We start from the raw sequence: 23,841 nt of genomic DNA, 5'->3' as shown, positions 1-23,841 counted from the left end.
GATGTTGTTGCAGGCTACAAGATCACCTTCCATGAAGAAGAATGGGACAAGATCCTTTTGACGGTAACGGAACATGGAAACCCTAACATCACCTGCCAGGAGATTCCACTTCTGTAGTCTGGAGCCCATCAGCTAGACTAGAGCCAATCAACAATTTTAAGCATCATTTTCGTTCTCAGTGACCCAGAATTAGTAAAGTTTGACTACATTTATTTCTGAAGCATTTTGGCTGTAGAGCAGTGTAATGGGGACCACATAAATGTCTAAGATAGTCAGAGGACAGGACCTTCTAGCGTGCCCTGAAAATTGGCAAATCCTAGCTATTTCAGATGAGGGTGGGAAGGGATTGCATTTCCCGATGTCCTTAGGAGGCCACCTCCTGATGCTTATATTGAGGGGGGATCTAGCGTCGGGCATCTGCTGATCAAACTCTTGGCGGTCTTTCGCTTGAATGTCTCTCGTGATTATTGCCCCCTGTGCTGCTGCTTTTATGGGCTTCCTCTTGCTTGTCTGATGCAATTCAAAATGTTCGCTTTGTTCCCCCACCTTCCTTCTCACTCTGGGAAAGTAGAATCACCCCAATATGCAGGTACTCTGCTGCCACAGTGAAGAGCATCATGTAGGTGGATGGTTCCCTCTTTCCTGTATGGGAATATACGACTTAATGAGCACAGGAGAAAGCAGCCTCTGGATGCCTTCTCCCGTGCTCCGGATCCCGATCTTCAGTGTTCTGAAACTCGCCCTTCTGAGATGCTAATATATAAAACTCACACAGCAGGCCCAGCCCCTTTGAGGAGCAGACCCTTCATCTGTGTAACGCCAAATAGTCTTTAAGTGACTACAGTCCAGGAGCAGGAGTGACAATGAAATCCAGACAGCCCTTTTTCTAATGCAAATAGGGCCTGTGGAGCAGTCTGCTGCCAATACAGGACAAAATCCTGACCTCATTGACTTCGGTGGGCCCAGGGTTGCAGCCTCATGATGGTGCTAGCTTTGAGTGAGCTAAAAATAGTGGTGTAGCTGTGATAGGAGTGAGGCAGCAGACTGGGCTAGCTGTCCTGAGTACAATCCCTCCCATCCAAGGTGATAGGTACATATTCAGCCCACTAGCCCGTCTCAGCTATGCTGCTATTTTTGGTGCACTAGAGTATGGCTACACTTGAAATTTCAAAGCGCTGCCACGGGAGCACTTTGGAGTGTGAGTGTGGTCGGAGTGCCAGCGCTGGGAGAGAGCTCTCCCAGCGCTGCACGTAAACCACATCCTCTGCAGGTGTAGTGTGCAGTGCTGGGAGCCGTGCTCCCGGCGCTGCAGCACTGTTTACACTGAGGCTTTACAGCGCTGTATATTGCAGCTCTCAGGGGGGTGTTTTTTCACACCTCTGAGCGCTATAGTTGCAGCGCTGTAAAGTGCCAGTGTAGCCATACCTCCACTAGCTTGACCAAAGATAGGACACTTTAGATCTGCTCCAGTGCAGACAAATCCTAAGAAGCAGAGGTTAAACTGGCAGCTCTCCCCACCCCACCCACAACCTATTTTAATAAATATTAAACTTTGACTCTTCCGCTGTGAGTGAGCACTTGCCAGACCTTAGTTCTTTTTGGCCTGCCTCTGTCTCTGGGATGAAGGCATCTCTAAGGGAAGGATCTGATGCTCAAGTTGTGCAGTGACTCTGGGTTACCCTTACAGGACTATGTGCGTACTGGGACTACGCTTCTGCAGGCCCTGAATTGATTGAACATGACGCTTAGAAGCGGGTGGGTCTGTGATTTACCGCTGCAGCTGTGGTCTGCTGACAAAATGTTGCATCGTCCAACATTCTAGTCAGGCTAAAATCAAATTAAATTTTCCCAGCATGATATTATTTTTTTTAAAAATGTAAAAAAAAAAAAAAAAAAAAAAAAAAAGCCCGCAGAGTTCATCTTTTGGATGAAGTTACATTATGTGGATGGAAATTAAAGGCTTTTCGTAGAGAGATCTGTGGTGTAATTTGATGGAAGACTTTAATTATTTCAAAGTGCTTAAGAAAAGGAGCTTTTAAAAAGATTTCATTCTGGGGCGCTCATAAAAATACATATCTGTCTCCATGAACCTTTTTGAGCAACATTTGGGCTGAAAGGGCTGCTATCAGCTCAAAAAAGAGACATTTGAAAATCCCATGCCCCCTCTCCTCTCCACAGACCAATTTCCACTTGAGTGGCGGTAAGACTCCAAAGAGGAGAGCATGGAGGCAGGCGGAGCAGGTGGGAGAGGAGAGACAAAGCAAAGATTTCAATGCTGCCAAACTGTTTCTCTCACCAGGCAGCCAAGGGAGTTTTGGATGAAGAGCTCTGTGGGCTCTTAGGCCCGGGACAGCTAGTAGCTGTTGCTTTTGTCTTTATTGTATTCTCAGAGATGGTAGAGATGGAGCCAGATGGAGAATTTCCTCCTTGCGCCACAGGTCCAGCAAAGCCAGTTGGGTGCTGTGGGCAAGGGGCTGTGCAGCAGTCTGGGTGCACATAGGAAAGGGAGGGTTTAGCATTCCAAGCACTTAGTGAAGGGCAGCCCCAGATTCAAATCTCCCTAGGAACAGATCTGCCCTTTGTATTTCTCAAAGAGGTAAATAGAAATCTGTGCGGTACATTGTGTGGCTGTGACAAAGGGCATGAGACCGTAACGGTTTAAGTCACCTGTGCACGGTTGAGGCAACTGGGCAAATTTTCAGGTGGTGGATATTGCTCGATTTCCACCAACTGCAGATGTGGCCCAAAAGATCCCCAGGCACTTGTTCTGAAGAACAGACATCTGTTCTGGTGTCCTGGGCCAAAATTTCCTTCCCACTCTCTGTAGTGCAATGCATCATACTCTGATTTCGCTGCTGTCCCCCACCCCAGAGGTGGTTGCATTTCACTAGTGCTGTGTGTGGTGTATAGTTTGCATAGTCCTTTCGCGGTGTGAATGTCAAATATTTTTTCCAGTAAACCCCAGGATGGCTTGCCCTGCTGTGTCTTTCTCTGTGCTGCAACAGTTCGCTCTGTCCCTTCTGAGAGGACAGATGGTCTGGTAGTGAGGGTGCTAGCTTGGGGTTAGGAAGACCTGACTTCAGTTCCTTGCTCTGCCACAGACTTCCATGTGTTTTTTTCCCCAGACACTCTGTGTCTCAGATAATAGCGATGTCCTACTTCACAGTACTGTTGTCAGAACAAATACATTATAGATTGTGAAGTGTCCAGATGTGACTGTGATGGAGCTCATTTAAGAACCTAAAATAGAGATCCACGACGTGGATCACACTGGGATCTGTCCCAGGGACCAGCATTAAAATAGCAGAGGAGAGGAGGTGCTTGTCTTTTCTTTCTCCTTGGAAGGCAGCAGAGGAAAGACGGCAGGGTCGGGATGCCTAGTAGGAGAGGAAAGGGAATTCTGAATCATATGACTGAGTCCGGGGCTTGTCTGCATGGTGAATTAGCGTGTGGCAAACCAGCATTCTACAGCACGCTAGCTTCCCGCACACTAACTCACCCTGTGCACTGTGCAGTACGTCAGAGCGCACTAGCATGGCCAGTTACCACTCTGTAGATCCACAGGATGGGTTGCTCACTACCTCGCCACGATAATGGAGACTGCAAGCCCCACTACTTAATCAGCAGTGTGAGGCAGAGGAGTCTAGTCAGCTGCCTACACTTCTTATATCCTGTCATTCCATGCGAGAACTGCCAGACTAAACTCATGTAGCATGCGCGTAAAACAGTTCTGAGAACAGAGACATCAGGACAAATGTCCACTCTGGCTATCCAGAGAAATTAACTCTCTTCCTAGGAGGCCCAAGTGATTGCAGAGTCTTGCTGTCTAGTGGAGCAGAGAGAAGGAGAAGCCGCAACTTCGGGAGAAAGACTCATCTAATGGGGCACTGTGTTTGCTCAGCTTTTAACGAGCGGCTTCCTGGGGTTGTCATCAGTCTTGGTACCATAGAGTGATAAGTCTAAGGACATTTACGGGGCCAGAGTTAATCCAGCACCATGTCATTAATAGGAAACTGCACATTGTTTACTCTGGGAGTATTCTTATTCTGCACTGTGGTGTCGATGGTTTTATGCACCAGTCCTTTTTGCACTGATGGTTCATAGCTAAGTTTTCTGCCTAAACTCCCTCTTGAAAGAATCAACCTTCCCTCCAAACCCCATCCTCTGCACGTTACATGTCCACAGGGACGTGTGCATGTGCACACACACACACACATATCAGGTTCAGAGTTTAACGATCAATCATGAACAACATGGTCCCAGTGGATGATTTTCAGATCTGTGTTTGAGATTCAGGTGTGTAACAGCCATCCCAAAGCAAGAGTCTTCTCAGCTGGGGTGTCTCTCTGGTGAAGCATGGGGTGTCTCTAAGGGTACGTTTTCACAGCAGCTGGGAGCATGCGTCCTGTGGTGGGTCAAGAGATGGACTAGCTCTGCTCGAGCTAGCAATGTAGCCAGAGCGGCAGCATGACCTAGCCACCGGATACAGGGGTGCTGGAACAATGTGTATAGTGGGGGTGCTGAGAGCCATTGAACCAAATTGTAAACCATGGATATGATGGAAACCACTTTCAAGCCAGGGTGCAGCAGCACCCATAATTCCAGCACCAATGCATGAGTACAAACCTGCCAGGTGCCCCAGGTGTATGCTGGGGTGGCTAGCCCAAGCCGCTGCCCGGGCTACCCACAGCTATGCTGTTATTTCTCTCTCTGCCTTGGATGGGAATCAGGCTCCCAGCTTCTGTTCAGACATATCCTAAGTGGAGACAGCTGAGCATTCAGTACAGGCGGCTTCTTAAGTGACGTCTTCAGGGCAGAAGCCATTTGTGAACCAGGAAGGAGCTGAGGTTTTAATTCAGGGTCTTTTTAGCACAGAACAGACCTGCCCGCTTGCCCTCATTGTAAATCCAGCATCTCAACATTTCTGCTTCCCTCTTCAGTCAGCTCTTTTGGGATGTTTATTTAAACAGACTGATGAGGAGGGAGGAACACAGCTGCAATAGGGGATTTAACTCTTTGTTAACCAGAAGGAGCGATCCGCTGTCAAAGAGAACTGCTCTCCCGCAGCAGGAATGGGAGAGAAAATGGCTTGAAGATGACATGAATAACTGGTGTCATTCACTCTCAAAATCCACTATGTGTCCCCTTCCCTCTCCCCCGCCCTTTTATACCCAGTTTTCCCAAGCAAAGGCCATGCCGCTTGTGTAAGGGAGCAATGTGGGAAATGGAGTTTGCAGCTTTTCTTTTGGGTCTAGGAGTCTCTCTAGAGGCTGCCGTTTGACAGCTGAGAGCACAAAATAAGCTGGGCTGAAGAGTAGTGGGCATCTGGGGTCATCGGAGGCCTGCTGGGTTCGTAGCTGGTTTGAGATGAGTGGTGTAGAAACATAACTATACAGAGCTACATCATGCTGGAGCACTTCTGAACGGGAGCGAATCTCACAGGTGTCAGGGCTGGGTTAAGATGGAAAAGTTAAGATGGCGTTCCACAAGGCTTAGAACGTTGGAATGGATCGAGATACCCAGCATCGGAAAGATGCTAGGATTGGTTAACAAGGATAATCAGTGCACACAGGTGGCACTTGCAGTAGGTTGAGTGACTCTGGGCACACAGCTGGAAGATGTGATGCGTGGATTTTACAAGCACTCAGTGCGAACGTAGCCCCGCTTTTGTGAAGTTCATTCATTTGGCTGAGACCAGCATGAAGCCAATACTGAGACCAGTTGAAAATCCACCCCAGGATGGGGTCCTGCAGGGCTAACAGCTGGATTCAAGCATCATGAATGTGGAGAGATGTTTCTGGGAGTAGTTCCAGAGCACTGCTGGGTTAGGGGTGCGGACAGCTGGTTGCTTTTGATCTCCTTTCATCTTCTCAGAATATATTTTGAGCCCAGGTGCTGAGTTGTTTCTGATCCTCCGTCCGGTTGTGGTGTTCCTGTATAGGCCTGGATGCTGCTTTTCTCATGGCAGCCGAGTGGTCCCACACTGACCACTGAAGACTTAACCTGAGGGATGGGATCCACCTGAGTGTGGTGGTCGTCTTTCTGTTTCTGTAGGGCGGTGTCTTGGAAAGGGAGTTTTACTTGAGTAAGGACCGAGTCAACACTGGATAAGGACTTGAGGATTTGGCACACACTGACCCCCTACACTTGACAGCTGAAGGGGAAATGCTGTGTCCGTTTAAGTCAGTGGCAAAGCTCTTATTGGGATTTCACTGTGAGATTTTCAAAGTATTAAAGTTTTGGGGACTAGGTGTCCAAATCCCTTAGGAAGCTTTGAAAATCTCAGCCAGCCTTTACTACGAAGAACTCAAATCCCTTCTGAAAATATCGTTCACTCCTCACAACCCCTGTAGGGAAGTAAGGGTTATCATCTCCATTTTGCAAATAGGGACACTGAAGCAGAGACGGTAAGTGACTTGCTCAAAGCCAAAGAGGGGGTTGGCCTCAGACTCAAGAGCCTTAAGAGCTGAGGTCTCCCAATCCTGTGTTCTGACCATTTAATTATGCCTGCCCTAGAGCTGTCATTCAGTGCAGGGAGGAAGAATAGTCTAGTGATGAGGGTGCAATCCATGGAAGTCCTGGGTTTGCTACCCTGCTCTGCCTCAGCTCCCCATCTGTATCTGCCTCCTGGAGGTGTTGGCAGGGTAAACTCATTAAAGATTCTGAGGCATGCCAATAATGGTGCCAGATATGCACCTAAGACAGACTGTCGTCTCTCCCCACCCAGCGATCTTTCTTTACAAATCCCTATTCAAACAGCACGAAATATCCCATGCCGTTGGGCTGATCTCCTGCTACCATGACCCAGCTAGGAAGACAGAGATTTTGGCAGAGAAGTTGCACAGTGGAATTTGTCTCTGCGGTGTTTGTTGTTGGCCCCAGGCTGCCCGCACTCCTCTGCTGCCCCTGGCCACTGAGCCTCTCAGGAATTGCCCTTTTACTGTGAGCAAGGGAAACGGCTCGTTCTCTCCCACCCCCCTCAGGAGTGTGACATTTCATCTTAGCCAGGCTGCAGCGCCGTGCCTCTAATTGGATGCTGCTTGGCGTTCAACCGTTAATCAAACACGCATTTCTGGTTTGAAGTCTTTTTTGTGCCTCTTATGCTACAACCAAGATTAAAAGCTTCACTTGTACAAATAAATCCCTTCTAAATGTAACATCAGGAACTTGGTTCGTGCTTTGGAGCGTCTTTGCTGGGAGATTGGGTGTTTATTTATTGCTGTAGGCTTCTCTGTTGCTCCATAGGTTGCATGGGTGCACAGTAACCCATATACCTTCCTACTTTTGCATGCATTCACTCTTAACTCCTGAGCTTTCAAGTGTAGGTTTCTGTGCTCGCATATTTCATGTTTACACATTTGCTCTCTCACATACATTGCTACTGTTGCATGAGTGTGTGATATCTCGGACTTCCTCGTGCATGTCCCTTCTTGCATGCTTACACACCTGCTCTCTTGTGTATGTTCTTATCCTTGCACACTAGCCCGCTCGCTCCACCTGCTCTCTTAAGCACATTCTTGCTCTTTCATGTTAACTGCCATGCTCTCTCACAAGCATTATCCATGTGCTCTCGTGCATATTCTTCGTCTGGCATGCTGCCCTCTTTCCTCTGCACTCTCGAATGTACTCTCCAGCTCTCCTAGAAGTGCACCCTTATACCCAGAGAAATTTCTGCTGAAATACAACATATAAACCAGAGGTGTCTTAGAGAGTGATTCCCAACTGGCCTGTTCCTTAACTCAGACAAAAGACTTGTTGAGCGCCTCTTAAATGTATCAAGATAATCTCTGGGCAAGAGTGGAAGTTTAATTTATTTATTTCCCTTCCAGTTTTGGCTGACATGAAAAGAAGCCAACCCAGCCTTTTGGCCATAAACTGCCTCTCTTAGGTGGCCTTGGTAGAAGTCACTCCGCTTCTTTTTTGACTCTGCTAGAGATGTAAGTGAAATAAATAGATTAATCTTCCTTCTCTTGCCCAGAGAGCATTTTGATACGTTTAAGAATGGTGTAGTTGGCTTTTTTTGTTGTTGCTTTTTAGAAGAAACAAAACAAAACGTCACTGTCATGTTCACAGATCTGACTCATGCCATAGAACGCACTTTATGCAAAGAGTGAACAAGCAAGGAGGAATTCTAACTACCAGTAAACAAGGAGTTTTGTTGGTTGTGTTTTTTAAGAGCTGGTCAAAATCTTTCCATCAAAATGTTTTCCAGTGGAAAGTGACTTTTCAGTTAGATGAAAATGTGTAGGAAAAATATCCATTTTCCTCAAAAAGCCTTAGGCTTTTATTGATGAATTGACACCCCTGAAATTGATCATTTGTCATTTTTTTGTCAACCAGAATTGTTTTGTGTTTAAACTAAAAAAAAAAATAAAAAATTGGTGGCTAACAACATGCTTTTGGGGGGGGTTTCAATAGAAACTTGGAAAAAGTTTGACAAAAACCAGAGGAAATGCATTACATGAAAAATTTCCATGGGGGGAAAAGATCATTTCCTGAGCAGCTCCAGTGCTTTTGTGATTCTCTGGAATGCTCTGTGCCAAGAAGACACCACGGTAAGGGCTTTCTCAAAGGATCTCTCTCTACCATCACATTAAAGCTGAGGTCCTAGAAATGTCGGTCACCTTGTATGCCCCTATCATGCTCTAATGAGCGATGCTCAAGTGAAACGCTCTCATTCCTCCCATGCATTGTGTGTTGTATCACCTTGAACTAATATCAGCAGAAATGATGTTGATACGCAGCTGCATACTGTAGGGAGAAACTTGGTGCATGGTTTGCACTTTTACATCCCTTTTTATCTCATGATCTCAAAGTGCTGTAGAGATATTACGTGTCTTGGGTCCCCATGTGAAGTAAGCATCAGACCAGCTTTATAGTTGGGGATACTCAGAAACGGCGTGATATAGGGGTACGTCTACACAGGAATTCAGTGTTAAAGAATGCTCCCTCTGGTATTGCTGTTCCCCGGTACTCCCCTGTGTGGTGTCAGTAACCACAAGCTCTCTCTGATAACCATCTCTGGAGAGCAAGTGAGCAGGTGTGCTGGGAATAACACAGTGAAGGCAGGGAGCTGGGCACCCTGGGAATATCCCAGTGACCAGGGCGCGAGACACGGGTCTCCATCTAAAAAGGCAATGGCTGGGGAGCTGGAAGTCTGAGCCTGGCTGCCCTTGTTGGACCACTGAGGGGAAACACAGGTGCAGTTGCCCAGAACTGTGACAATTTGTACAGCCCATGCTGCAGCAGCTTCCTTGCTATTGTTAGTGGAGGTAGCTAGATCAGAGCTAGCCTGGGTGGGTCTGCACATGCTGCAGTTATGCCTCTGAATTCAGTGTAGACATGGCCTAAGACTCTCAGCTCTTTGGGACTGGCTTTGTCTTTCGCTGTACGTCTGAACAGCACCTAGCATGGTAAGGCACTACCATGATACAGTTAGTTACTGTTTCATACGTTGCACTGATTAGGGCCTGATCTGTAGGATTGGAAACCTCCCAGGAAAGCTGAATGAAAGGGGTGTTGGTGAATCAATGGGTGTCATTCTTCCCTCTGAGTACTTAGTCGGTGCCTCCGAATGGCATGAGAGGATGATGTGTTGTTGGAGGTGCAATCCCCTCTGAGTTGGTATAAAATCAGCACCTTGACTGCTTGTGGTCATTGAAAATCCCAGGGCTCTTTTTGTAAGAGTGGGGTTGTTAGCTCTGGCTTAATTCCACTTCGGGTGATTTCGATTATTCTCACCTAATATTTCTTCTTGTAGATTCCACACCCACACCCACACCACCCACTCTAGTGTAGCCACGCAGGTGCAGAATGGCTGCTGCAATAGCCTCCATAGGTTGCTTCGTTGAACTTTGATGACCTGCAAAGTACTCTGGGTCCTCCTGCTAGATAAATGTGACACTAGGAAAGCACCAGCCTTGTTGACAGCTGGCAGGAGGATGTGTGAGGCCAGGGTGCTAGGGAGGGAGAAGATGGGGGAGTTATCCGGGGTGTGGGTTTGTGAGGAGGGTTAGGATTGACGGAAGAGGATTTTGAGAGTCAGACTTAACCAGAAGCTGTATCCAAGATATGCTGCCGTCAGCCTGGTAATTCTCATTATCAGAAAATTTAAAGCAGTTAAATATTTGAAGCAGTGTCAAGATTTTGTGCTCTGTAAGTCAGAGGAGCAGTGAGTGTGCAGGCAGCACCCACCCTTGTACAGTGGTAGCTCAAAACCCTTCTCAGCTGGGAATGAATCTGCCTTCTTTCCTTTTATCTGCTGAGGTGCCGCCACTGTGCCTGTCCCCCTCCACTACCCTCTAGCCCCCTCCTGGCCTTTTACTTGATGGTGGCAGCTCAAAACAAACATGTATCTGAAGTGGGCAGGGCTTCCTGGGCTCTCCATAGCACTTTGAGACCACGGAGCTTAAACTTTCATTGTTTGTTAATAAAGATAAATCCTGAGCAGTTAAAAAAAAAAAAAAATCCCAGATTTTAGCCCTTTTTTTTGTTGGTTTGTTTTACATTAAAGGAGAAATTTTCACGTGGCCCAGCCACAGGTGGAGAGTTACAGAGAATTGTGATGGCACCAGCACTGAGGGCAAGACAAACTGGAGCTGGGAAGTGTTGTAAGGGTTAGATTGGCCCAGCTCATGATAAGGTGTGGTGTGTAGGTGCCACACTAAAAGGAAGCAGTGGAAGGAGCTGGGCCTCGGAGGCCCAACCTGGGCTTCTTGGCTCTGTGGTGGCAGGGAGTAATTGGTGCTACTTCTTAAAGGCACGGGCAGGCTGTGGGAGCTAGTAAATAGCTCACTGACCTAGGGCTCAGGAGACTTGTGTGATGGGATCCCCAGCGTGCAGCTTGGGACCACTGGACTGCTGTGTCTCCTTAACTCTCCAGCCTGGGCTGTCTCTGACAATGCCTTGCTAGTGATCAGCAGCAAACCCCTCCAGGTGCTGTGATCACTCAGCACAACAGCATGTGGAGCCCACACCCAGCTAGAATGCTCCAAGAGCCACTCATGAATCACACAGAGAAAGGCACCAGAGCCAAATCCTCCCAGCTCCTTTCCTTGTACCTCAGGAATATACCTTCTTGCACTGCTCAAGATGAGCAATGCAGATTTATTAATTGGTTCACCACTTCATCAGTGGAAAGTGGATGTACACCAGCCTTTGCAAACCTGAGCAGATTTGCCACATACTTAAGGCAAACTCACTGGTAAAAATAAACAGTAAAGCGTATTTACTGACTATAAAAGATAGATTTAAAGTGATATTATGTGATGGGCAAAAAGTCAGAGTTAGTTACCAAAATAAAATATGAGCACGCAGTCTAAACTCTCAACTCGATTAGCAACTAGACTAAGCAGTTTTTCTCACCCCACTGGATATTACAGTTCATAGTACACAGGTTTCACCCTTGAAACCTGGGCCAGTCCCCTCTGTTGGAGTCTACAGTCTTCTTCAGAGTGTCCTTGTTGCTTGCAGTGCAGATGGGTGAAGGAGAAAGGCCCTGCATGTGGCCCCTGTGGTCTCTTTTATACCCTCAGTCCATGAGCTTGGAGAACACAAGTCCAGGCATGTCTGGTGGGCATTGTTGAGCGGTTCCCCTGGTGTGGCCTCATGCAGGTGAGTCATTGCATTGCAACTCTCTTGCTGGACAAAGGCTGCTGATGGGTGGATTGACACCCCTCTCGGGTGTTGGCTACTTTCCTTGTTGTTGCCTCTGGGGAGCTAATATCTGCCCAATTCCCCAACTTACAACATGTTTTAGTCACAACCATACAACGCAGTTCTCATAACTTCATATGCATTAATTATATACATATATGGATCAAGAAATGGCTTTCAGCAGATCATAACCTTTCCCCTGATATCTTACAAGGCATGTTTTATGCGTAAGGTCACAATCATATATATAAATGAGGAATATGGGGGTTACAGGGTGATCCCCCAAGGTACACAATGTCACAACCTGCATTCTGTTCCTAGCTTTGCCACTGGCCTGCTGGGCGACCCTGGGCTCTGGTGGTGGGGGAACGGTCCAGTGTTGACCTCACCTGGTTATCTTGTGGTAAAATTTACAGGGAGTTTTGTTTCTGCTAGGATTTAATGCAAGAAAACTCCCCTATGGGAAGCACAGATAAAGCCTGTGTGGTGTGCAGCTTACTTCTGCTGATGTATTTGTATGGTCCTCATCAGGATCAGAGCCACACGTGCAGCCAGCTGCGCAGTGGGTGAGCAGAGTCATCTATCATTCTAGGTATTAGTCATAGAGTTTGGGGCCAGAAGGGACCACTGACCCCCCGTACATCACAGGCCACCAACACCATCCAGCACCCACACACGAAACACAGCAACCGAAATTAGACCTACGTTTTACAGCCCACAGGGGACTTGACTATTACGTGCCACAGGCGGAGAATAGGAGAGACTGAGGTGCACCAGTACCCAAGGCCCCTACAATGGCAGGGAAGTGATGAAGTGAGATAGAACCGGATAATCCTGGCAAGTGACCCACAACCACACACTGTGGAGGAAGGGGAAAACTCCCCAGAGTCCCTGCCAATCTGACCTGGAGGGAATTTCCTTCCCAGCCCCACCTGTGGTGATCAGTTAGACCCTGAGCATGTGAGCAAGAACCAGCCAGCCAAGCAATTGAGAAAGAAAGTGCTTGGTGCCACCTCAGAGCCCTGGACCATCCTGTCCAATGCCCCGTCTCCAGCCCTGGCCATCCCTGGTGCTTCAGAGGAAAGCAATAACACCGTCCCCACCCCAAATACATTAGTAGGTGGGAAATCCCTCTCTAATCACTGCAGGTGGCCAGCTGAAACCCTGAAGCATGAGCTGTTAACAACATATTGATCTCATCACCACAGTATCTGAGCCATAGCTTCGACCACTCCTCCTCTTCTGGCTCTGGATGGGGGATATGTCTCCAGTGCTCCTCTTGCAGCCACCTGGAAAATGCTGAGTGCCCCTGGTCTAGCTGCAAGCATCTCACCACCTTGAGCATCTCACATCTCACATTTGAACCCCCTGTGCAGAGGCAGTTACACTGGCAAAAAGGGGTTTGATGTTTCCCCCCACACTCCTAACCAACACAGCTAGGGGTGTGTGTGTGTGCACACGCGCACGGAGGAGGGATGGGGAGATTAAAACAAACAAAACAACACTGTAGGAGAGGAGAAAAAATCCATTTCATGTTTCAGCCCAACAGGTGTTTAACTTTAATATCATCTTCCTCTGCATATCGTCTCCTCCAGTGCTGAGATGTGCTAACTGAATGACCCTTCCTGCAGCTATGTCTTCACTGTGATGTGCCAGAGAGAGAGAAAGGTGCTTTTATCCTGCTGACACCTAGGGAAGGAGATACCACCCCACTGTCTCTCACCTCAGATGAGTTAATTCCTGACAAGCCACAGTGCAAATACTGTGATGATGATGCAGGGAGAAGAACCACAGGGTGACTGTGTAGGTTGACAAAGGGGTAAAGTAGGATCTTTAGTGTGTTCCCTTAAAGATGAATTGTTGACAAAATCTAGAAGGGGCTATGTTATTACAGAAACAGAGAAAATGCCAGCCTGGATCAGCACAGTTCTCCATCCAGTTCAATACCAACTGCTTCAGAAAATGATGTAAGAAGGCCTCCTTTATGGGATAACTTGCCTTCCTGACTCCCGTTGGGTAGATGTCAGTGTGTGCCATAAAGCATGAAAATTGAGTTCCCATTCACAGAGTAATAGAGTCATAGATTTTAAGGTCAGAAGGGACCATTATGATCATCTAGTCTGACTTTCTGCACAACACAAGCCACAGGGTAGGTCTACACTGCACGATTATTTCGAAGTAGTTTAAACCGATATTACAAAACCGATGTTATAAAATCGGTTTTGCGCGTCCACAGTGCGATCAAAAAATCGATTGCTTATGTCCATGGTCCAAGGCTACCATCGATTTCAGGAGCGGTGCACTGTGGGTAGCTGTTCCTCAGCTATCCCATAGTTCCCACTTCCGGTTGAGAGCACAGTGCTTGATGGGGCATAAAACATTCCCGGGTGGTGCTGGGTACAGCCTCACCCCTACCTTTGTGAAGGGGCAGACAACCTTTGGCGCTTTTTCGCGGCAGTACTGAGCAAACGCCATAGCACAGCAATCATGGACCCTGAGATCACAAAATGGTATTTCTGACCGTTGTCAACATCTCGCGTACTCTCGTGCTGACTATACTGAAAATGAACTGCAAAGGCAGGAGGAAGGAGGAGGCAGCTATTGCTGAGCGGCGAGGACAGCGATGACGAGATGGAGGCAGAATTCTCCATAACCGTGGCCCAGCGTTTTGGAGCTACTGCTATTAACGGGGCATCTACTACCCATTGACGCGAATTTGGGCACGGAAACAAGCACAGACTGGTGGACCGCATTGTTTTGACGGTGTGGGACGATTCGCAGTGGCTGCGAAACTTTCGCATGCGTAAAGACCTATTCTTAGAACTACTTGTGACATGCTTTCCCCTGCCCTGAAACGCCGTAATACAAACATGAGAGCAGCCCTCACAGTGGAGAAGCGAGTGGCAATAGCCTCTGGAAGCTTGCACACGCCAGAACAGCTACGGTCAGTCGAAATCATTTGGAGTGGGCAAATCTACTGTGGGGGCTGCAGTGATGGCAGTAGCCAAAGCAATCGTTAAGCGCTCGCTACGAAGGTTGTGACTCTGGAAACGTGCAGGTGATAGTGGATGGCTTTGCTGCAATGGGTTTTCCGATTGTGGTGGGGCATAGATGGAACCTCTATCCCATCTGGCCCAGAACACCAGGGCACCCAGTACGTGAACCGCAAGGGTACTTTTCAATGGTGCTGCAACACTGGTGGACCACAGGGACGTTTCACCCACAATCCACGTGGGATGGCAGGAAGGTTCATGACACTCGCGTCTTAGGAGCACTAGTCTGTTTTAAACGGCTTGCGCAGGGAATTACTTCCCAGACCAGAAAATAACCGTTGGGATGTCCGAAATCGATTTAAGGAGGCGGTTAACTCGATATTAATGACGACGTCGTGTGAACGGATACAGCGTTAAATCGGTATATCGGCCATTAAACCGATTTAAAGTCGCAGTGTAGACCTGGCCACAGAATCTCACCCATCCACTCCTGTAATAAACTCCTCCAGCAAGTGAGCTGTGCCCCATGCTGCAGAGGGAGGCGAAAAACCACAGGGCCTCTGCCAATCTGCCTTGGAGAAAAATTCTTTCCCGACCCCAGATATGGCTATCAGCTAAACCCTGAGCATGTGCGCAACACTTACCAGCCAGACACCCAGGAAAGAATTATCTGTAGTAACTCAGATCCCACCCCGTCTAATATCCCATCGTAGGCCATTGGGCATATTTACTGCTAGTAGTCAAAGATTAATTAATTGCCAAAATTAGGCTATCCCATCATACCGTCCCCTCCATAAACTTACCAAGCTTAGTCTTGAAGCCAGATATGTCTTTTGCCTTCGCTGCTCTCCTTGGAAGGCTATTCCTGAACTTCATTCCTCTGATGGTTAGAAACCTTCGTCTAATTTCAGTTATTGGATACTTGTAATCTTTACAATTATAATTCTGCATATTCTTGTTAGTTGTATACGTCGCATCCTTTTTTTGAATCCTGCTAAGCTCTTGCTTCTGATGATACCTAGTGGCAATCCATTCCAGAGGTGACTTGTGTGTTTTGTGTGGATGTGGTGGGGGAGAATGTATTTCCTTGTATCAGTTTTAAGTTTCAGTTGCACTGAACATGTGTCTTTGGATGGGTTGTAACTAGAGTCTCTTCCAAAAAAATTTTTATAAAACCAACCCCATGCAATACAACCCAGCTACGCCCAACTGTTGGAATTTGATTCAGATCCTTTCCCTCTTGTCAGTTTCATTTAAATCTGAACCTCTCCACAGATGAAGCTTTGCAAAGGGAAATCACTCACTGTCTCTGTCAAAAGAATGAAAAAGACCCTGTTAAGAAGTTTGCTGATTTTTCCTGACAATTTTTCAGAATTTCTCCTTGTTCTGCAACAAAATAAGTTTGTTATTTCAGCTGCGAGAGTCACAGTAGCTTTGCTCGAGCTGCATTTCCTTGCTGTGTGTTAGACTTCCTCTCGCGACGCACAGAGATCCAGCACGACCACAGCCATGCCTGGGCTCGAGGCTGCCTCCCCAGGTGCATTGAGAAGACTAAAGCCATCTCCAAGTATCAGAGCAGCTGCTGGTTTTTAAGGGAGCCTGCAGACAGTGGGCTGGGGTTTTGTTCTCCAATAGGAGGATCGAAAGCTTTCATGGAGAAGGCACTCCTGGTTCCTGATGGCTAAACTTAAACCGCTGCAGCGGTGCTGCTGTCATGCTTCAGTGCAGGCAGGGGGTTCTTCTGTTGGCATAGTCCACCTCCCCGAGAGGTGCAGCGAGGTCCGTGGGAGAATTCTGCTGTTGGCCTGCTACTGTCTTGCAACATCAGCCTTGCAACATCTCTCAAGGTATAGATGTAACTATGCCGATGTAAGTTCCCAGCGTAGACCAGAACTGGGAGGCTGGGTGGACAGAAGCATTGATGCGGGAGGTAAATTTGGTTTCCCATCATGCTGAAGTGCACAGTTTTCAGAAGTATCCTCTGCCCCACTGATAGAAGGAGCTGTGTGGGAGATGTGCCTTGTTGTTCGGGGATATCTTTACCACCAGACAGAAGCAGCGGTAGAAGAGGCAAACATGCTTTCTATGGTTTAACAGTTTATTCTCCCTCTGGCTTTTGCTATGATGAGTAAGAAATTTCATGCAGAAATCTCACTGTCAGAAAGATGCTACAACATACACAAGGAAGTGTATTGGCTAGTACAATAAAAGAGAGCTAATTAAATATGCATTAGTAGTTTCAAGAGCAGCTGCTAACTATGAGATGCGAATCTTATGTAAAAATGTCTAAACACCCCATCAGCACAGTCGCTCTTAATTTCATCCTCCTGAAGTTACATAACTGAAGCCCCAGATTTTTAAAGGTATCTAGGCATTGCTGGACTCAGTGCTGCAATGTCTAACTGATTTAGGAGCCTAACTCCCAGTTTGAAGAAGGTTTTAGGCACATAGGAACCAAAATCACATAGTCAGCCAATGGGATTTAGATTTCTAAGGGCCTAAATCGCTTTTGAAAGAGAGATGGGCTCCTAAATCACTCAGGCATTGCAACTCTCCATGTAGAAATGCCTAAATGCCTTTAAAACTCTGGGCCAAAGTCCTTACTGCAAAAACTATACTTCCTTCCTCTCCTGAGAGCAGCCAAAGATTTTAGATCATGTACTGCCCTAAGTGATTTATGAGACACAACTTCCACCTGACCTCTCTCTATCTGGCAGGGTCATACTCTTAAGGATGTTGGAGTATCATGATCTAAAACAATAGCAGATGCTCTGTGCTTCAAACAGCTATCTGCTTTCCAGGGTTCCTTATAATCTTGGAATGTCTTCAGTGCTACAGATGGAAGCTTTTGCAAAGGAGGTACATGTGGCCTCCCTGTGAACCTGCTGGCTGGGTGAAGGCCTCAGGACCATGGACGAGACTCTAACAAAGGCCATCTGTCTCTTTTTGTAGGAAGCTTGCGGATCATGTTCTCCATGGATAGAAGGATTAGTGCAGCCATTTCTTGTATGCATTCTCTTTTCCTCTTCTTGCTCAATGGAGAAAAGAGGATCAGAACAATCCTGAAGGCATTTCCCCCCCACCCCCTCCCATTTGCCACAGACAAGGGAATTTATTTTTCCCCTCTCTTTTGCTGTGGAAGCTCTCTGCATTATTAGGATGGATGCCCTCTTAGTAGGTGGGCATGTGGTTTGTTAACAAGTGCCCCACCCCAGCCCTGAAGCCTTCTGCCAAGTAAAGGTGCGTGGAAGATGTGTTTCATGGCATTAAAATGCAGGTGTACGGGAATGACTGAAACAGACTGGGACCAAGCCAGTGTTGATTACAAGCTGAGTCCCACCTGTGGGGAACCAGGTAATTCAGCTATTAAAAGGCAGCAGGGGTCTGCAGTGTGGTGTGGTGAAGAAAAGCTCCAGAATCAGAACACAGTAATAGGCAAAGGAAGCCAGGCCAGAAGGCTGACTTCTGGCCAGAGCAGACTGACGGAGAAAGAGCCCTGGAGGTGGCTGCGGAGCCACAGTGAAGTAGGAATGGACTTTGTGTTGAGGACGCATTGAGGATCACTTGGGTTATTTTGTGACCAAGGACTTTAGTTGCTATTAAAACAGCCCCGGGAAAGGATGCTGGGAGCCACAACAGGAACGAGATGGAGTGCTTGGAGCGGGGCAAATAGGGGCAGGGTGCTCCATAACCGGCTACACTGCTGCAGAGAGACACTTCGCAGCAGCAAGGAAGGGAGCATCGTGGGAGAACAGGGAACTTTTCAGCTCAGGCAAAATGAACTTCCCAGGGCAGGGAAGCGAGGAGCAGTGCTTGCTACTTTTTTTGTGTCTCAATTAAGCAAATGAGCGAATTTTGAGCAGGGGAGGGAGATGGGCTTGGAAGGCTGGGAGGAAAAGGCAGCTCTAACAATCTGCTGCAGACGCCTCACAAGGCTCTTGTTTGCCTTCTTAAATGGCAGTGCAACACCCTGTGCTGTCTGACTAAGAGAGAGGTTCTTGCTGCTTTTCTGTCCGCTCCTAACCCTCAGTTGCATGGATCTAGTGATGGGGGCGTGGGGTGGAGGAAGAGTTCTTGTGTTGCTATCTCTGGGCACGTCAAAGCATGTGATCCAGATGGGGGATGTGTGTTGACAGTGTGTGGATGAGGGAGGTGATTGCTCACTGTCTGCCATTTGGCAGATGCGAAGGTACCTTTCTCTCCCTGCCAGCTGTTCCATGCTATCAGTCAAAGTGTTGAGAAGTTGTTCCTAGCTGTGGATAACATGTTAGGTGACCGCAGCATCCCTCTGTGCTCCATGTTCTAGGTAATTACAACCCTGCTGGTCTTGTAGCCAAGCACAGCACGTGTCTTGCGTTTATTGTGTAGCTTTTAACTATGAACTCCAGGCTGGTGACATTGAGGCAGCAGCTTCCCCATGGCTCCTTCAGTCTGCCCTATGACCAAACCCAGATGGCGTTTGGCTGCAAGCCGTGGCGGTGGACTGGAGGTAACTGCCGTATGACCGATGATCTGATCTCTCCCCCAGATCTCTGCTGCTGGTTATTCAGTTAGCAAACACGCAGATCCAGAAGCCACCTCTGCACAGCTGCACTCTTGGGGAGATGGAAAATGAGATCCCCTCTTGTTCGTTTATGATTCCAGGCAACTTTTTTCAAGATAGGGGAAATGATAACTTAGTGGATAGAGCACTGGACTGGGACTCAGGGGATCTAGGTTAGAATCCCAGCTCTAGCACTGTCCTGCTGGTGACCACAGGCAAGTTACTTCATCACTCTATGCCTCAGTTTTCCCATCTGTAAAATGGGGATATCGAGACTGCCCTCCTTTTGTAAATCACTTTGCAAACTACTGATGGAAAGTACTATATAAGAGCTAGGCATCCCCGCCCTTTCCAGTGTGGATACTTCTTAACTGAATCCCTCCCCGCCGCTTTGATTGGCTGTGACAACCTTCTTCATACCCTGCCCTCATCTAAGTGTCAATGTGCACCATTAGCATACTGTGTGTTCATCCCCAGAGGTGGCTGCATTTCTGTGGTGGATGAAAAATATTAGCTGTTGACTAGCTGGCACGTTGAATTGTTTGCCAAAATCCTTTATTGAGTTCCCTTTGGGAATGAGAGAAATGGAGGGAAAGGTAGAGAGATGGGGGGATAGTCATAGGCTAAGCAGCTCCATTTTGCTGCTTTCTCCATCAGGGGAGCTGGGCCAGTACCTTGATAGAGGGATTTGTTTTTTCACTCTTCGTCGTGTTTTGCAATATGGCTATTGTTGCATCCCTGACAAACTTGATTTGCTTCCGCTTTAGCACTCTTGATCCCTTAAATTCCGTTTAACAAACGCTGACAAAGTCTGAAATGTTCCCTGGGACTGAATCATGCAACAACGCCCTGCTGGTTCCTCGAGGTCTGCTTCCCAAATGCCATTGACAGCTGGCAATGTGAAGGTCAGGGAGGAAGATGAGACACAGTCCATAGAAGAAGGGAGCGAGTGAGCGAAAGAGGATAGATTGGTGGGGAGGGAATGGAAACTCAGTGACATGTTAAAGATGACAGTGCTAGTTCTGGTACAATATACCTTGTAATTGGGTCGTCTTTGGAACAAACAGGGAGCTGAAGCGTCAGTGGCTGGGAGACTGCAGAAGGTCTGTCGTGGGGGAACCAGCAATTGCCAAGTTTCTCTATTGCATCTCAGACAGCAAAGGTATTTAGAGTCTCTCTCTCTCTCCCCTAGGCTGCCTTGGTCATATAGAGGGAGTGGGGCAAGAAGGAAGGCAAACACCAGTCTGGCATCCTGTGCAGGGAATGAGGGGGTTGCTCAGAGCATCACTGCATCTGAATTGAGGAAGCAGGGCAAGAAATCACAGGGCTTCTCAGATAGCTTTAGATCCAGTCCTGCAAGGTTCTGGACGCCCTCGGAGTCCATGAGAGTTACAGGTTCTTCTTGTTTCTCAGGTTGTGTTTTATTTTCATGCAGAATAGGTGTGAGAATGTGTGCGTGTGTGCGTGTCTGTAGTGGGGCAAGAATAAGTCAGTTCCACACGTCTGGCTGTAATACAATGTGAGTAAATTTGACTTGATCCTGCTGTTTTGTCAATAACCTGGAAAGTTTTGAAATAACGGCTTCAAAATGCTCAAATGATATGTTACTCCGCAGTCTGATTCCACTGTTGCAAACACTTCTAAGGAATGGGTTTACCTACGCATAGCATTTTTAGAGCTCTCCAATCCCTGCTAGTGTTCTGCAGTGGTCATCAAAACAAAACAAAAAATCCTTAAGGCCGGATTTTCAGAAGGGGAGCAGTGATTATAGGGGGCCCAGGGAGACCAACATGAGGCACCTTAAAAGGATCTGATTTTCAGAATGTGCTGGCCACCTGCCTTCTGCAAATCTCAGACCCTTTATAATGTTTCACACCGAGGACCCAAACACTGAGGGTGTGGGCTTCAGTGATTTGGAGTTCGTTGAAGGAAGCTAGGGCATGAAAACCTTGCAGGATCTGGGACTAAGTCTCTTCTAAAAATCCTGGCCCCAGTTTGCAAATAGGAGGGCTTGAATGGAATGAGAGGAAGGATGTTCCAGTGGTTAGGGGCACTAGCCAGAGATCTGGCTCTGTCACTGAATTCCCCTGAGATCCTGGGCAAGTCATTTTGTCTCTTTCTGCCTCTGTTCCCTATTTTTAAAATGGGAATAATAGCTCAGAGGGGTGTGATAAGGTGTGATACAAGGTATTATATTTCCCCACCTGCAATCTCTTATGTAATGCTTTTTATCAGTAGATCTCAAAGTGCTTCATGATCTTTAATGTGTTTCTCCTCCCAACTCCCCTGGGAGGTAGGGCAGGGATATTCTCCTCATTTTACAGATCGGAAACTGAGTCATGGAGCAGCTAAGGGACTTGCTGGTGGTCACACAGGAAGTCTGTGGCAGAGCAGAAAATTGATAGCTAGCATGGTAAGAATCAGCTCTGGGTATTACAAAATTACCAGCCAAAAGTTTTGTCTTTTCTCCCACAAACTCTCCATGATTTCAAAGGCAGATTCAAAATTTTGCCTCTGTCCAGACTTCAGAATTTAGCCCCATGCAGTAGAGAAACCAGATGAGAGGAAATATATTTCTCAGTGGGTTGGAGGAGGGTGAGATGAATGACTGGATGGAATAAACAAAGTTGGTATTTTAAGGGCATTTTTGCCAATGGAAATCACGTCATCAGTGCAAGGGACAGTAGTTTTGCCTATAAGCTATAATCTCTCTATGGAGCTGTTAATGAGGCCTGTGAAAAACACCTGTTCTGTAATGGTGGTGCCCGTTCAGTTTCTAGAATGAACCACTTCCTCTGACTGACCCCGGCTCCTCCTGCACGGCTCCAGGAGTAAGTGATACTCAGTCTGTGTCTGAGCGAGCCGTGTTGCCCTCCAGTGGCTGTATGTGGAGAGTAGCTGTGAGACCTACTACTGGTAGTATTTACTGGAAGAGATGTCATTTCGTTGAAGTGACAAGAGATCAGAATGTGTGGAGCGGAGGAACCAGGGTTCTTTAATCTAGTTTCCTCATATTTGTGGCTAAGAGATGATACAGTAATTGTGTCTGTCTGCAGCAGGTGGATTTGTTACAAGAGCACTGGCTGCTTTGCAAAATGTTGTGGGAAATGTTGATTGTTTTCCTTTTTTTCCCCCTATTATTTTCTTTCCCTTTAAAGTTCTGTTTCTGCTGGGAATGTGGTGGGGCAGTTCCTAATGGCCATTGGAAATGAGCTGAGACTTTTTAAAAAAAACAAACAAACAAAAAGTTTAGTTTTGCACCATCGTTGCTGTATTCCTCCCTCCCTCCCCCCGCCGCCCCCGGTTTTTTAGGATGGCAAGTGAGAAGCATGGAATAGCAGGAACGGGGAGGAAGTGCTCTGCACATGGTGCCCGTGGGCGAATATCCAGGCCCCTTCTCCATGACACAGAAGAGCCTAAATGCAGCTCCACTTCCTAGGGGTGGGCGTGGTTTGGGGAGCGCATGTATGACTCTGTTGGGGCTTCGCATTCATCCCCACCCAGTGGATGCTCCATAGTGGGGCATGGATCAGCCATTAGTTACCCCACATGTGGTTGCTTAGAGGAGCAGTAGGGGCCATTGAACAGCTTTGCTACTGCTCAGGAGCCTGGATAGGGGAGCAGTCGTTTACCCCAGCCCCTGGGTGCTATGAAGGCTCATAGCGAGGCTGGCTGCAGAGGGTGGGATTTAGCCACAGCAATGAAGTACCTAAAGGCCTCCGCTCAGCAGAGCATTTAATGCGTGTGCTTCACTTTAAGCAAGTGTTCAACTCTCATTGATTTCCCTGGGGCTTAATCAAGTGCTTAAAGTTAAGTTTCGTTCTCTGCTGAATCAGAGCCAAATTGTATCTCACCCAGAGTCCCCCTGCTGCAGTCTCAGAGTGGCCTGGGGACAGATGTGACTGGGGGAGTGAGTTGTGCAGGAAGGGGGCGAGATTTGCAGTGGCTCCTTGGAAGCTCTGAGCACCCATGCGCCTATTAGCGCAGAGTTCTCAAATCACTCCCATTGGCTTTCCAGGTGGGGATTTGCTGAGAGTTTATGACAATCCCAGCTGGCTAGTTATTCGTGCTGTGCGAGCTCCTAGAGTTTCTGTAATAGACAAGGTCCCCACTGAATTTAATGCTCATGCCAAGGTGCACAATCCTGGAATCACTACTCAGCCACACAACAGATGCTGCATCGGAACGAGCAATGCAAGCTTTCACGGCACACCCTTGGCCATGTGTGTCTGGACTTTGGTCCCTGTTTAAGGATGGGAGTTCATTACAGCCTCCGTGGCCCATTGAATTCTAGGTCGCTCTGCTGGGAGTGCCAGCAAGGGGGCCAGATAGTTAGTGTCTTTTTCTTTTCCCACTGAGACCCACCAGCTGGTTTCCCTCAGGTCTCTAAGTTGCCATCAGATGGTAACAGCTTCTAGCCATTACTAAGCTGGGGTGGGTTTGAACTCGTGGCCTAAAGTAGATTAAAATCAGAGACGTGGGTGAATGTCTCCAGGTCCTCTCGACCCTACAGTCCCCCATCTGGTAGTGAAGTGCTTGGAAATGTCTCCTGGAGGTCAATTCTCTGCTTAATCTCTGCAGTGGGAACTTAACTCACCCATGAATTGTCTGGCACGGCTCAGCCCTGACCAGTGCCGATGCTTTCTTAGA

General features: G+C 47.6%; 1 protein-coding gene and 1 long non-coding RNA gene across 3 annotated transcripts in view; one reads left to right on the top strand and one right to left on the bottom strand.

Moving 5' to 3' along the window:
* The window catches only part of LOC142047910 (uncharacterized), a 25,030-nt gene extending 9,546 nt beyond the window's left edge, over window positions 1-15,484 (bottom strand). Inside the window, exon 1 of the long non-coding RNA XR_012657230.1 lies at window positions 15,452-15,484. This is a non-coding gene — a long non-coding RNA (uncharacterized LOC142047910). The remainder of the gene's footprint in view (window positions 1-15,451) is intronic.
* GRIK4 (glutamate ionotropic receptor kainate type subunit 4) overlaps window positions 1-23,841 on the top strand; it is a 317,557-nt gene that overhangs the window by 84,983 nt on the left and 208,733 nt on the right. The window contains exon 1 of one of the 2 annotated variants that reach the window (XM_075073556.1): window positions 16,413-16,495. The exons of the other annotated variant lie outside the window; for it this stretch is intronic. The gene's annotated coding sequence lies outside the window, so the exon portion shown is untranslated. Of the gene's footprint in view, window positions 1-16,412; window positions 16,496-23,841 lie in introns of those variants that run through there. 2 annotated transcript variants of the gene reach the window in all.

This window comes from Chelonoidis abingdonii, chromosome 18 (assembly GCF_003597395.2).
Source record: "Chelonoidis abingdonii isolate Lonesome George chromosome 18, CheloAbing_2.0, whole genome shotgun sequence".
Lineage (NCBI taxonomy): Eukaryota > Metazoa > Chordata > Testudines > Testudinidae > Chelonoidis > Chelonoidis abingdonii.
The sequence above is the reverse complement of the archived record's forward strand: the minus strand, read 5'-3'. Positions and strand labels throughout refer to the sequence as shown.